At 37.1% G+C, this 13,770-nt stretch overlaps 1 protein-coding gene across 1 annotated transcript in view; it reads right to left on the reverse strand.

Moving 5' to 3' along the window:
* Positions 1-13,770, reverse strand: part of BEX4 (brain expressed X-linked 4) — a 667,575-nt gene that overhangs the window by 280,794 nt on the left and 373,011 nt on the right. The window lies entirely within an intron of this gene.

Here is a 13,770-nt window from a genome sequence, read left to right on the forward strand (position 1 = left end):
GAATTACCCAAAGAAACCAAAACACTAAATCGAAAGAATATATGTATCCCTATGTTACTTACAGCATTATTTACAATAGCCAAGATTTTAGAAGCAGCTCAAGTGTCCATCAGTAGATGAATGAATTAAACAGCTATGGTACATTTACACAATAGAATAGTATGGCACTTGGCCATAAAAAAGGAGGAAATTTTACCCTTTGCAACAGCATGGATAGGCCTGGACACCATTATTCTAAGTGAAATAAGCCAGTCAGAGAAAGACATGTACCATATGATTTCACTCATATGTGGAATCTAATGAACAAAATAAACTAATAAGCAAAGTAGAGACAACTCAGTGTGTGTGTGTGTGGATTCTGGAGGGTGGAAAGATGAAGAAAAAAAGAAAAAATTGGGAAAGGACCCATGGACAAGGATAACAGTGTAGTGGTTGGGGATGGGTGGGTAGAGGTGGAGGAGAGGGGTAGGGTAGGGGGGATAAATGGGGATGGGAAAATATAATAAAGAAAAAAATGCCATATGAGGATATAGTGAGAAGACAGCTGTATTCGAGACAAGGGGAGAGGCCTCAGAAGAAACCAAACGAGCTGATTACTTGATTTTAGGATTTCAATTTTCAGAACTGTGAGAAATTTCTGTTGTTTAAGTCTCTCAGCCTGTGTTATTTTGTTATGGCAGTCCTAGAAGACCAATACAAGATATAACAGATTGGTGGTTGCCAGGGACTATGGGAGAATCTAAAGAAGGGAAACTGCTTAGTGAGTAAGGTGTTTTACTTTGAAGTAATGGAAGTGTTTTGAAACTAGATAGAGGTAGTGGTTGCACAATATTGTGAATGTACTAAATACCACTGAATTGTTCTCTTTGAAATGGTCCTTTCTTGGACTTTTTATTTTGTAAAGATATACATAACACAAAACATACATTTTCAAATACATATACACACATTTATAAGTACAACCCAGTGGCATTAAGCACATTCACATTGTTGTGGAATCATCACCACTACCCATCTCCAGAAAACTTTCATCATTCCAAATTAAAACTCTCTAGCCATTAAATAATAACTTCTAGTTTTCCCTCCTCTCAATAGCCCCTGGTAACCACTATTCTACTTTCTGTCTATAGAATTTGATTATTCTAGGTATACCTTATCTAAGTGAAATGAGATGATATTTGTCTTTTTTGTGTCTGGCTTATTTAGCTTAGCTTAATGTTTCCAAGGTTCACCGATATTATAGTGTATAGTAGAGTTTTATTCTTTTTAAAGTCTGAATCATATTCTATAGACTGCATCATCTCTTAGTAGACACTTGGGTTGCTTCTCCCTGTTGTGAATAATGTTATTGTGAACATGGGAGTACAAATATCTGTTTAAGCCTCTGTTCTCAGTTCTTTTGGACATATACACAGAAGTGAAATTGCTGGAACACATGGTAATTATACAGATCTTGTTCTGAGGAAACACTACACTTGTTTCCACAGCACCTGCATCATTTCACATTCCCACCAGCAGTGTACAATCGTCCTCATTTTCCCACATTATTTCCTGAGTGTTTTTTTTAAATAATAACTTCCCTAATGGGTGTGAAGTCACATCTCACAGTGGTTTTGTTGAGCATTTCCCTAATGTTTAGTGATGTTGAGGATCATTTTATATAATTTATATATCTTATTTGATTAAATGTCTATTCAAGTTATTTGTCCATTTTTTATTTGGGTTCTTTTGGTTGTTTTTCATTGAGTTGTAGGAGTCCTCCATATAGTCTCAATATCAATCCTTTATCAGATACACAACTTGCAAATATTTTTTCTAGTTCTGTAAGTTGCCTTTTCATTTTCTTGATAGTGTTCCTTGATGCACAAAAATATTTCATTTTGATAAATTCCAATTGCTTTAGTAAGTTCTGACTACTATTTTTAAAAATCATAAACTGGGTGAATTAAACAACAAACATTTCCCCCCTCACAGTTCTGGAGGCTGGAATGTCCAAGATCAAGGTTCTGATAGAATTAGTGTCTGGTGAGGACCCTGTTTCTGGTTTGCAGATGGCCACCTTCTTTCTGTGTCTTTATATGGTGGAGAGAGGGAGCGAGCTCTGGTCTCCTCTTCTTATAAGGACAGTGATTCCATCATAGGGGTTCTGCCGTCATAATGTCATCTAAATGTAATTACCTCCCAAAGGTCCCATCTCCAAATATAATCACATTGGTGATTAGGGTTTCAACCTATTAAATTTGGGAAGACACAAATATTCAGTTCTTATCTTTCTCACATACAAATTGCATTAATTCCATCCAAACAGCCCTAAAAGTTTTAATTCATTTTCCAGCATAAATTCAAAATCCAAAAGTAAAAAATCTCATCTAAATATTATATAAATGAGATCTGAGTGATATTTTAGGTTTGATTCATCCTTAGAGGCAAAATTACTCTCCAGATGTGAACCTACGAAATCAAATAAGTTATGTGTTTCCAAAATACAATGGTGGGACGGCCATAGGATTGATATTCCTATTTCAAAGGGATATAGGATAGAAGGAGTGATGGGTCCCAAGAAAGTTCAAAATCTAGAAAGGCAAATCCTGTTAGATCACAAAGCATGAGAATAATCCTCCTTGGCTTGGTAATCTGCCATTTAGACCTTCTGGCGTGGGAAAAATCACTCCCTCAGTCCTTAATGGTGCTGACCCTGTCACAGTTCTGTGGTAGTCTTTCCCACCAGCAGGTTTATGTAGGGTCCCCATTCACACATGAGCTCTGCTAGGTGGAAGTCATGTCCCCAGGGTGAAAATTGTGTGCTCTGATTGTGGACAGCCCCACCATCCTGGCTTTGGTTAGAGGCCATCTGGTCTGTTGAAATTGAGATAGGGGCCCTGATCATTTCTGAATCACTTTCATGGTCATTCTTCTCTTTTCTTGAACAATCAAGTTCATAGTTGAATAACTTTAACATCCTGTATTGTAGGATCTAATATGATTAAAAGTTTCTTTATTTTATCTCATCTCTGTTCTCTTTAATTCAAACTGGCAGTATTCCTGCTGGGATGGCTGATTAGGTCTGTGGTTCACACCCATTCTAATCATATAAAATGGTTATTTGCTCATACTTTTGGAACTTGCTCCTCTATTTTATTTATTTATTTATTTATTTATTTACTTACTTACTTACTTACTTACTTACTTACTTATTTTTGCAATATAGAAAGGCTGAGAATTTTCAAAATCTGTAAGTCTGGTTCCTTTTAGTTTAACAATTCCTTCTTCAATCATTTCTTTCTTTCTTCTTCTTCTTCTTCTTCTTCTTTTTTTTTTTTTTTGTAAAAATATGTAATAACTCCTAGGACTGAAGCTTTTGTTTCTGATTCTACTTTTTTTGCATCCTCTCTCTGTTTCTTGATGAGTTTGGTTAAAGGTTCATCAATCTTGTTTATCTTTTAAAAGAACCAGTTCTTTTTCCCCCCTCATTGATAATTTGTATTGTTTTATAGACTCTATGTCATTTATTTCCACTTTATTGTTTTCTTCCTTTGACTTACTCTGGGCTTTTCTTGTTATTCCCTTTCAAATTCTTTGAGTCATAGGATTAGATAGTTTATTGGAAAATTTTCTTGTTCTTGAGATTGGCCTGTAGAGCTATGAACTTCCCTCTCATGATTGCTTTCATTGTGTCCCATAGGTCTGGGGTTGTATGTTCATTTTCATTTGTTTCCAGGAAGTTTTTAATTTCTTGCTTGATCTTATTGGTAACACATCTATTACTTAATAACATGTGATTGAGCCTGCATGTGTTTGAATGTTTTTGAGTGTTTTTATTTTAGTTGATTTCTAGTTTTGTGCCATTGTGTTCTGAGAAGATGCTTGATATTATTTCAATCTTATTGAGTTTGCAGAGACTTAGTTCGTGTCCTAACATGAGATGTATCTTTGAGAATGTCTCATGTGCACTTGAGAAGAATGTATATTCTGCAGCTTTGGGATGAAATGTTCTGTTAATGTCAATTAAATCCACTTGATGCAGCGTGTCCTTTAGGGTCACTGTTTCCTTGTTGATTTTTTTTGCCTAGAAGATTTATCCAGTGAAGTTAATGGGGTGTTAAAGTACTCTACAATCAATACAATGCTGTAAATCTATCCCTTAAAATCCTCCAGAAGTTTTCATATATGTTTGGGTGCTCCTATAATGGGTATATACATGTTTACCAGGGTTATATCCTCCTGTTGTATTGATCTCTTTAGTATTATGAAGTGGTATTCATTCTGTCTTGTTATGTCCTTTATTAAAGTCTATTTTGTCAGATATGTGTATTGCTACTCCAGCTTTTTTTTTTTTTTTCATTTTCACTTGTATGGAATTTTTTTTCTTCCATTCACTTTCATCCTGTGTGAATCTTTTGTTCTGAGTTGGGTGTCTTGTAGACAGCATTTATATGGTTCATGTTTTCTTATCCATTCAGCTACTCTATACTTTTTTATTGGAGCATTTACATTTAAGGTTATTACTGATAGGTACTTATTTATTGCCATTTTTATTATTTATGCCTGTAATCCCCTCCCCCTCTCAAATATATATGTATTTCTTCTTACAACAGTCCCTTTAGCATTTCTTGCAGTACTCATTTGGTGGTAATAGTTGTGTTTTTAATTTGGATATTATTGCTAGGGTTTAGTTTGAGTGAATTCATTTGTTTAAACTTTGTCTTTGCTTTAGATGTTGTTTTTGTTTATGTTTTAAAATGGGTGGCTTGGTCTCATTCCCATCAGAGAGTCCATTAGGTTGCATTTTAGCTGGCTGGTATGTGCAAGCTTTCATGTTGTTACACCATAAATATTCTACTCAGAAATATCTAAATTGATGGTTCAAAGCGTGAGGAGAGGTCTCACTCTCTCCCAGATAGTAAAAGAAATATGTGAGGAAATAAGTTTTAAAACACTCTAAGTCCTCCCCCTGGAGGCCCAACTGCTGAGGTTCTCAGAACAATGGAGAAAATAATATCACACCAAAACCTTGTGCAGACTTTAGGAGCAGCAGGGGCCACTGCCCCACCTTAATGTAAAGGAAAGAGTGGTGCTTTTCCACTAAAGCTGCTGGAGGCCTGGGAGTTGCTGCAGTCCTGGGAACAAGCCACTGGGCCTGATATCTTTCCTCCTCCCACCCCCTTGCCTTTTCTCCAGCCTTCTAAGAGTTGTCAAGGTTATGTTATCTCTGTTATGCCTCTTAAGGATGTAAGTATATTTTCCAAGGGAATAAAGACTGTTTCTGAAATTTATGAAATGTATTCATACATTTGCCAATCTAAAAAATGCTAATTGCTTGCTTTTAGTTGTCACCAAAAATTAAGCTTTCTAAGAACTGAGAATTCTCATCAAGTCAAAAGGAAACTATATAGTTTTAGTAATATAGAACTGAAAGTAAGTTGTTCAAAGGTTGGTTAGTTCATAATTAGTTAAAAAGAAATAAACTGAAAGGGACTAGAAAAATCACAGAGGGCCTGTGTAAATTGCAGATGTTTTGTGTAAGTTGCAGAGTCTGTGAAAATTAAAGAATTGTATAGAGGCAAGAAATAAAAAGAGAAAGGATTAAGGCAGTAAAAAAGGTGAGAAAGGATAAAAGAAAGGAACATACATATTATAGGAAGAAAGGATATTAGAAAATAAATATTCAAAAAGAAAATGGAAATGTCAAAAAAGAAATAAGAAAGAAAAAGAAAGGCACATAGACAATAAATTGGAGTGGTAATTTTAATGACAAATGAAAAGATCAGGAAGTTCCCTTTGATTTTTCAAAACCAATTGTAATTTCCCCATAGGAACCCTACGTACAATTGACAGTGGGAAACAAATTAATTGATTTCTTAGTCTGATATACTTTTATTAGTAATTCTGAGTGTTATCTTAAAATGTTGTTATAAAATAAGCAAATTCCTTTCTCAATTGTATTATGATCAAATCTATAACTATATCATTATGAGTATTTTTTTTTATCATTAGAGAGTCATTGTTTTACTCTGGATGCATTTGAAAAATATGTTGCATCTTCTGACTTCTAAAATATGAATTTTTTAGAATAAATTTTCAGAACATATCTTTGAATTGGATAAAAATTTATAGAACTCCAAGGAATAACTGGATTCATAGAAATACTGGCAAATAATAAGGATAAATAAGAATTAGTTACAGATTGAATAAACTAATGATAATTATTATTATGATTTTGTTCAAAATATGGCTGATTTTGAAAAATGTGTTTGTTTTCTTAGAGCAATTTGGTAAATTGTACCTTGCTAAACAATATTAAAGCACTTATATTTTCTCTTTACTTGATCCCTCCATATCCTCATAGGTCTTATTGACCTTTTCTAGGAAATTCTTGAAAAACCTTATAAGCGTAGATTTGAACTCTATATCCAGTCGCTTTTTGTCCTCCATTTATTTCGTTTGTGATCTATTTCGTTGCATTTTCGCAGCTTCCCTGATGGAGCAGGGTTTCAGGGTGGAGCCTGCAGCCTTGGCTTCTGTCAGCCCCATCCTATGCGGTTCCTGAGTCTCAGTAATCCCCAGGGTCCTTTAGTACTCGCTGCAAGCACCTCTGAGAGAAAGGTGCCCTCGATTTTCGCCTGCTACCAAACAGTCTAGCCTCTCCCGCAATGAGCCCGGAATTGGGGTTCAGTTCAGTTGGGAGTGGAGTTGGAGGTGGCGTTCAGAGCAGTCTAGAGCTTTTGTCTCCTTCCCGCCAGAGCAATTCCGCAGCACAGCCAACCATCCCTTCTCTGTGTGCAATGTGCGCGCCTCCGGGACCTCCTTTCGCCGCTCCCCCAGGGTTCTGCCTTGCAGCCCAGCTCCCTATGGATGAGCCTGGGTCCCCAGGGTCTGGCCTAGAACTGGGGTTCAGAGCAGTCGGAACTGGGGCCAAGGACAGAAGGAGCTTTTATCTCTTTCCCGCTAGGGAAAGCCAGCCAGGCACTCAGCTGCCCTTCCTCTCCAGCTCAGTCCTCTCTGCAAGAGCCACTTGTTTCCGTACCTTAGGCTTTTACAGCTCCTCCGCTCCTCCTCCTGGTTTTCTCCTTGCTTCTCATTGTAGAATTTCCAGTCAGTCAACTTTCCTGTAGTTCTGGGCAATGTCCATTTTATATTTTAGTTGTATTTTATTGAAATTGTTGTGTACAGCTGCGGCTAGGTGTTTACCTGTGCAGCCATCTTGGATTCTCCTCAAGGTAACTTTTGATTTCTTTCTTGATCTCACTGTTAATTGATTTATTGTTTAACAACATATGATTTATCCTCCATGTCTGTGTATTTTTTAGTTTTTTTTCTTGTGACTGATTTCTAATTTAACACCATTTTGGCCAGAGAATTTGCTTGATATGATTCAAATCTTAAATTTAGTGAGACTTGTTTTGTATACTAGCATGTGATTTATCCTAGGAAATATTCCATTTGCACTTGAAAAGAAGGTATATTCTACTACTTTGGGATGAAATGCTTTGGAAATATCAATAAATCCATCTGATCTAGTGTGGTATTTAAGGCCACCGTTTTCTTGTTGATTTTCTGTCTGTAAGATCTATCCATTGATGTCAATGAGATGTTAAAATCCTCTACTATGACTGTATTACTGTCAGTCTTTCCATTTTAAGTCCATCAATATTTTCTTTACATGTTTAAGTGCTCCTATTTTGGATGCATAAATATTTACAACACTAATGTCCTCTTGTTGGGAGAATCATGTTACATAATATCAAACTATACTACAATACATGGCCACAGTAATCAAAACAACATGGTACTAGCATAAAAGCAGACACTTAGATCAATAGAATATAATAGAGATCCAGGAATAAATCCACACCTTCAAAGTCAATTAATATATGACAAAGGATGCAAAAGCATACAATGGTGTAAAGATAGCCTATGTAATAAATTGTGTTGGGGAAATTGGACAGATACATGCAAAAAATGAAACTATTGTAGATCACTTTCTTACTTTAAACCATACACAAGTATAAACTCAAAATGGATTGAAGACTTAAATGTAAGTTGTGAAACCATAAAAATACTAGAAGCAAACATAGGCTATACAATTTTGGACATTTCTCAGATCAATGTTTTTTTCAGATATATTGTCTCAGGCAAGGGGAATAAAATAAAAAAATAAAAATGGGATTAAAATAAAAAAGTTTTTTCACAGAAAAGTAAATTATCAACAAAATGATAAGATAATTCACTGGATGAAAGAACATATTTGCCAAGTATACATCTGATAAGGGGTTAATATCCAAAAATTTTAAAGAACTTATAAAATTCAACACCAAAAACCAAAGAAGTCAATAAAGAAATGGGCAATGGACCAGGATAGATACTTCTCCAAAGAGGATATACAGATTGGCATTAGACATATGAAAAGATACTTAACATCACTAATCATCAGAGTAATGCAAATTAAAAGCACAATGATATATCACTTCAGACTTATCAGAATAGCTATCATCAATAAATCAAAAACAATTATTGGTGAGGATGTGGAGAAAAGGGAACTCTTGTACACTATTAATAGGAATGCAGATTGGTGCAGCCACTCTGTAAAGTAGTATGGCATTGCCTCAAAAATTTAAAAATGAAACTGCCTTATGACCCCTAGTGATTCACTTCTGGAAATATATCCAAATACACCCAATGTACTCATTTGAGATAATATATACACCCTTATGTTCATTGTAGCATTATTTACAGTAACGAAGGGTTGGAAGCAACCCAAGTGCCCATCAGTACATGAGTGAATAAATAAGATGTGATTATATTTACAATATGGAATACTACTCGGCCATAAAAAGAAGAAAACCTTACCCTTTGTGACAGCATGGATGGACCTGGAGAGTATTATGCTAAGTGAAATAAGTCAATCAGAGAAAGATAAATGCTATATGATCTCACTTATATCTGGAATCTAATGAACAATATAAACAAAAACTGACTCATAGATATAGAGAACAGACTGACAATTGTCAGAGGGGAGGGGGTACGGGGACTAGGAGAAAAAAAACTGAAGGAATTAAGAAGAAAAAAACAACCCTCATAGACAACCATATGGTGATTATCAGTGGGACAAAGCTGTTGGGGGAGGTAGGAGAGGGTAAAGGGGTGATAATGTGATGAAAAGAGACATGATTTGGGGTGGTGCACACACAATAAACAGAAAATATATTATAGAATTATGCCTTTGAAATCTGTATAATTTTATTAACCAGTGTAACCCTAATAAATTCAATAAAAAAGACACTACTTTTTAAAATGTACAAAAAGTGAGGGAAAACTTTAATTACAAAAAGAAAGTCAAATTTATCTAATGAGAACCTAGAATTAATAAAAATTAGCTAATATACATAAAATATACACAGAGTAGCACTATAAAGTATATTGACTAAACAAAGAAAAAGTGAGCAACATCAGAGAAATGGCAGCATGAGAGGTCCCCTTGATCTCTTCCCTTAAAGTTTTAATAATTTGAACAGCTATAATTCAACAAAGGATTCCCTGTTTAATGTACAAATAGATCTGTTCATTAAAACAACTGAAGTTGGGCAAGTGGGAGCAAACCTAGGAGGTGGGAAGGGAATTTAAATGGTGTCAAGGATGCACCCTAAGGCTTGCAGGCTGGAACTCATATCTTGAAACTCATATCTTGGGTCTCAGTCCAGATAGGAAAGAAATCAGGTTGCCATTGGTACTCCCTTCTGTCCGGAGGTGCAGCGATATAGTGAGCAACCTTGTAGCTCAGTATGCAATGCAGCTGAACACAGTGACCTTGGCAGAGACAAAGCTCTGAGTTATCTGGATATTGCTATTCCAGACAGAAAAACAAAGTTACAGAGCCTGGATCCTTTCTGCCTCCTCCCCAGAGCTCTTCTCCTCTCACCTTCCCAGAGCTAACAGCAGGCCCTAGGAGAAACTATAGCAGTGAGTGCTGTGTTATACAGAAAATGTATTACAGAATTATACCTCTGAAATCTGTATAATTTTATTAACCAGTGTAACCCCAATAAATTGGGGTTTGGGTGGGTGTGTAAAATAGATTGTGCAAGTTGGAGTCTCAGGGCTTCACTAGGCTAACGGTGATGGCTACCAGTCAGCCTTTTCTGCGTTTCCGCATTTCCAAGTCCCCGAGTCCAACGTCCCTGTGCAGCATACAATGATTGCTGGGTGCACCTCTGCAAGAAAGTCATGCTCACTTTCTGACCTGATGGCCAACAGTCCATCTTCTCCCCATAGGAGTTTGGATCTTCAGTGTCTCCCCAGAAACTGAATTTCAGAGTAATCAGGAGCTTGTCTCCCTTCAGGTTAAAAAAAAAAAAAAAAAAAAAAAAAAAAAAAGCAGCACATCTAATCGCCCACCACCAGCTCAGTTCGTGGGCCTCCATACCTCAGCTTTTCAGCACTTGTGCAGGTCTCAATACTCTTTTCTCTTTCCTTCTAGTTGTAGGACTTCCATTCATCCAGCTTTCCTGTGGTTATGGGTGATCAAAGTTTTTTTTTTTTTTTTTTTAGTTGTAGTTTTGAAAGTGTTGTTCAAGGCAGCAGTTTAGGTGTTTACTTATGCCACCATCTTGGTTTCTCTCTGTCATTATTTCTTTAAGTAGGTTTACAATATATTACTCTCTCTCTTTTTCTCGCACCCCCATAATTCAGATATTGGTACTCTTGAAGTTGTCCCAGAGGCTCCTTACTCTATCTTCATATTTTTGGATTATTTTTTTCTGTTTGCTCTTCTGGTTGGGTGTTTTTTACTTCCTCATATTTCAAATCTTTGACTTGATTCTTGGGATCCTCTAGTCTCCTGTTGGATTTCTGTATATTAATCTTTATTTCAGTCAGTGTATGCTTAATTTCTGACTGGTCCTTTTCCATCCATTTTTTTTTTTTTTTTTTTTTTTGGCATTCTCAGTATGATCCTTGAAGGTATAACTAAATTCTTTGGAGGTTTCTAGAAGATTCTTGAGTAACCTTATAACTATGGTTTTGAACTCTATATCCAGTAGTTTGCTTTCATCCATTTCTTTAACTTGTGACATGTTTCTTTGTCTGCACATTTTGGCTGCTTCCCTGTGTTGATAGAGAGACCTTGTGTGCTAAGTGTCCTATAGGGCCCAGTGACTCAGCCAACCCAATTACCCGAGGTGGACACTCTTGGTGTACCCCTTTGTGGGCTGAGTTCACAGTCTTGTTGTAGTTAAGCCTTGATTGCTGTTGGTATCACTGGGAGGAATTGACCTCTAGGACAGTTGGCTCTGAGGACCAGCTGTGTCTACAATGGAAGAACTGCTGTGCTGGAGACACCTTTATGGGGCTGGACTTGCTTCAGTGGGGCTTTGGTGCTCACTGATTCTGCCCATTGAGTGTGTTGCACATGGATGTGAAGAGTTGTAATCTGATATGGTCTCACACTGACCACTGTGTACACTGGCTCTTGGATCTCCAAGAGGTGCAAAGTCAGCCACTGCCTAAGGCCACCCAGCAGGAACTAGAGTGAGATCTGCAGATTTATCCTCTTTGGTGTTTGGAAGTGCCCAGATGAGGCCCAGCTATGAAGCAATGCAGGCTACTGCCACCAAGAGCCATGGGCCTTCTTTTGGAAGATTTTGAGCTCTCTGACACAGCTGCAGTTTGTTAGGTTAGTCTGTGAAAGGACAGGCCATTCATATGCAAAAGCTGCTGTGCACAGCTTGGGTGGGGTTGTAAATTGGGTGGGATGGGATCTCAGGGAATCACCAGGGTGGAGCAAACAGCAATGGCTGCCAGTCAGCTGTCTCCATGTCTCTGTGTCTTTATGTCCCAGGCCCCATGCAGGAACAACAATTGCTGCAAACACCTCTGAGAGAAAGACCCCCTCACATTCAGGCCCAGTGCTAGACAGTCCAGTTTCTCCCAGTATGAGTCTGAGTCCCAAAGTCTCACCCAAAACTGGAGTTCAGAGAAATCAGGAGCTTTTATCTCCCTCCTGATTGAAAAAAAACAACAGCATCTTTCCCCCCCCAGTTGCATTTCATGCGTGCCTCAGTACCTCTTCAACTCCACACCTCCTACCAGTCTCAATGTGCTTTTTTCTTTTCTCCTAGTTGTAGAACTTCTACTCAACCAGTTTTCCTGTGGGTCTAGATGATAGCTGTTTTGTCTTTTAGTTGTAGTTTTGATGTGGCTGTGAGAGGCAACAAGTACAGGTGTTTACCTATGTTGCCATCTTGGTTCTCTTCTCCCTAACACCATTTTTTCCCAATAGACTGTATTTATTGTATGTTTTTGCCTTCTTTGTAAAATATTAATTGACCAAATATGTGTATTTTATACTATTTCAAACTATGTTAATAACATGCTTGGAGTATTAACATATTCCTCAGATAAAGTCATAAATTAATTCTGTTGTCTAAATCACATGAATGTGAATTGCATCTGGACATTATTCATGGTAGGGATGGGAAAAAACTCATATTCTAGATTGGTGGCCACATACCATGTTCTTGAAGCCATGCTAATCTCTTCTATTGATAATAAGGATATCATACTCAATGCAGCAGCTGCAATTTGGGCTAATACTTGTTTGAGTTTGTGGTAGTTTATTCTCCTTCATAATCCCTCTGGATTTATTTAGGCAAAATGATGGGCATAATTATCCCTGCAGCAGTTGAGTCTTTTAAAGGTAGCACAAATTTTCCCCACAGGATTTTGTATGGTTTTTTAATTTACTGTCTTGGCTGCATTGGTAGCAGCTTCAGAAGCCTCCACCTGATTTCCCCAGAATGATAGATTTTTCCTCATAGGCTAAGGAACTAAAGTGGAAGTTCTTACACCTGCCATATATATATGTATTCTAATTATACAGTGAGTGGCTAGATTATTATGATCTCTGAATGCATAAAATCTGGCCACTCAGTGTGTGTGTGTGTGTGTGTGTGTGTGTGTGTGTATATATATATATATATATATATATATATATATATATATGGTAGAGGCCTGGTGCATGAATTTGTGAATGAATGGGTTCCAGCCAGCCTGGCCAGGAGGAGACATGGGCGGTTGGCTGACCTGCCTGCTGGTCAAACTCCTGGTCAAGAGGACAATTTACACATTAGCATTTTATTATATAGGCTATATACTGAGTGGCCAGATTATTATGTGTTTAGAAATCATAATAATTTGGCCACTCAATGTATATTTGTGGGTCAGGGAGATGACAAGCAGATTATTTCCTGGACTTGTTAGAACAGTAATCTATGTCTGGACAGACAGACCCAGTAAACCATAGTGAGTCTATCTGGGCTAATTCATGTTTCCTCTCCAAGAGAGGGCCATGAATATGTCTCAGGTCTTCGGGCATCAGTGTCAACAATAAACCCATGTCAAAAAGCCTAAAAATAGCTGGTTAATTTTTATGAGTGTACAATTCGCTAAGTAAATGACCATAGGTGCCTCTGAGGAAGGATTATGAAAACCATTACTATGTAAACTTGCTATAGACTTGCAACTTCCCTCCTTCTTCAGACCTGTTATCTGTCCTGTCTTTGGAGGCCAACAAGACAAATTCTCAGAGGATTTGGTTTGTTGGATTGGATACTAAAGTGAGAGTCAGCACATATGTGTCCTAGAGTGAGACTTTGTAACACTTGAAATAGGTCACATCCTCTATCATTATATTCAGCATCCAATAAATAACAACTCATTATTATAGTGAAGTAAATGTCCTGTGGTACTTTTGAGTAGCTTTGCAATACTTAGTCC

Source organism: Pipistrellus kuhlii, unplaced genomic scaffold, assembly GCF_014108245.1.
Source record: "Pipistrellus kuhlii isolate mPipKuh1 unplaced genomic scaffold, mPipKuh1.p scaffold_m20_p_16, whole genome shotgun sequence".
NCBI classification, from domain to species: domain Eukaryota; kingdom Metazoa; phylum Chordata; class Mammalia; order Chiroptera; family Vespertilionidae; genus Pipistrellus; species Pipistrellus kuhlii.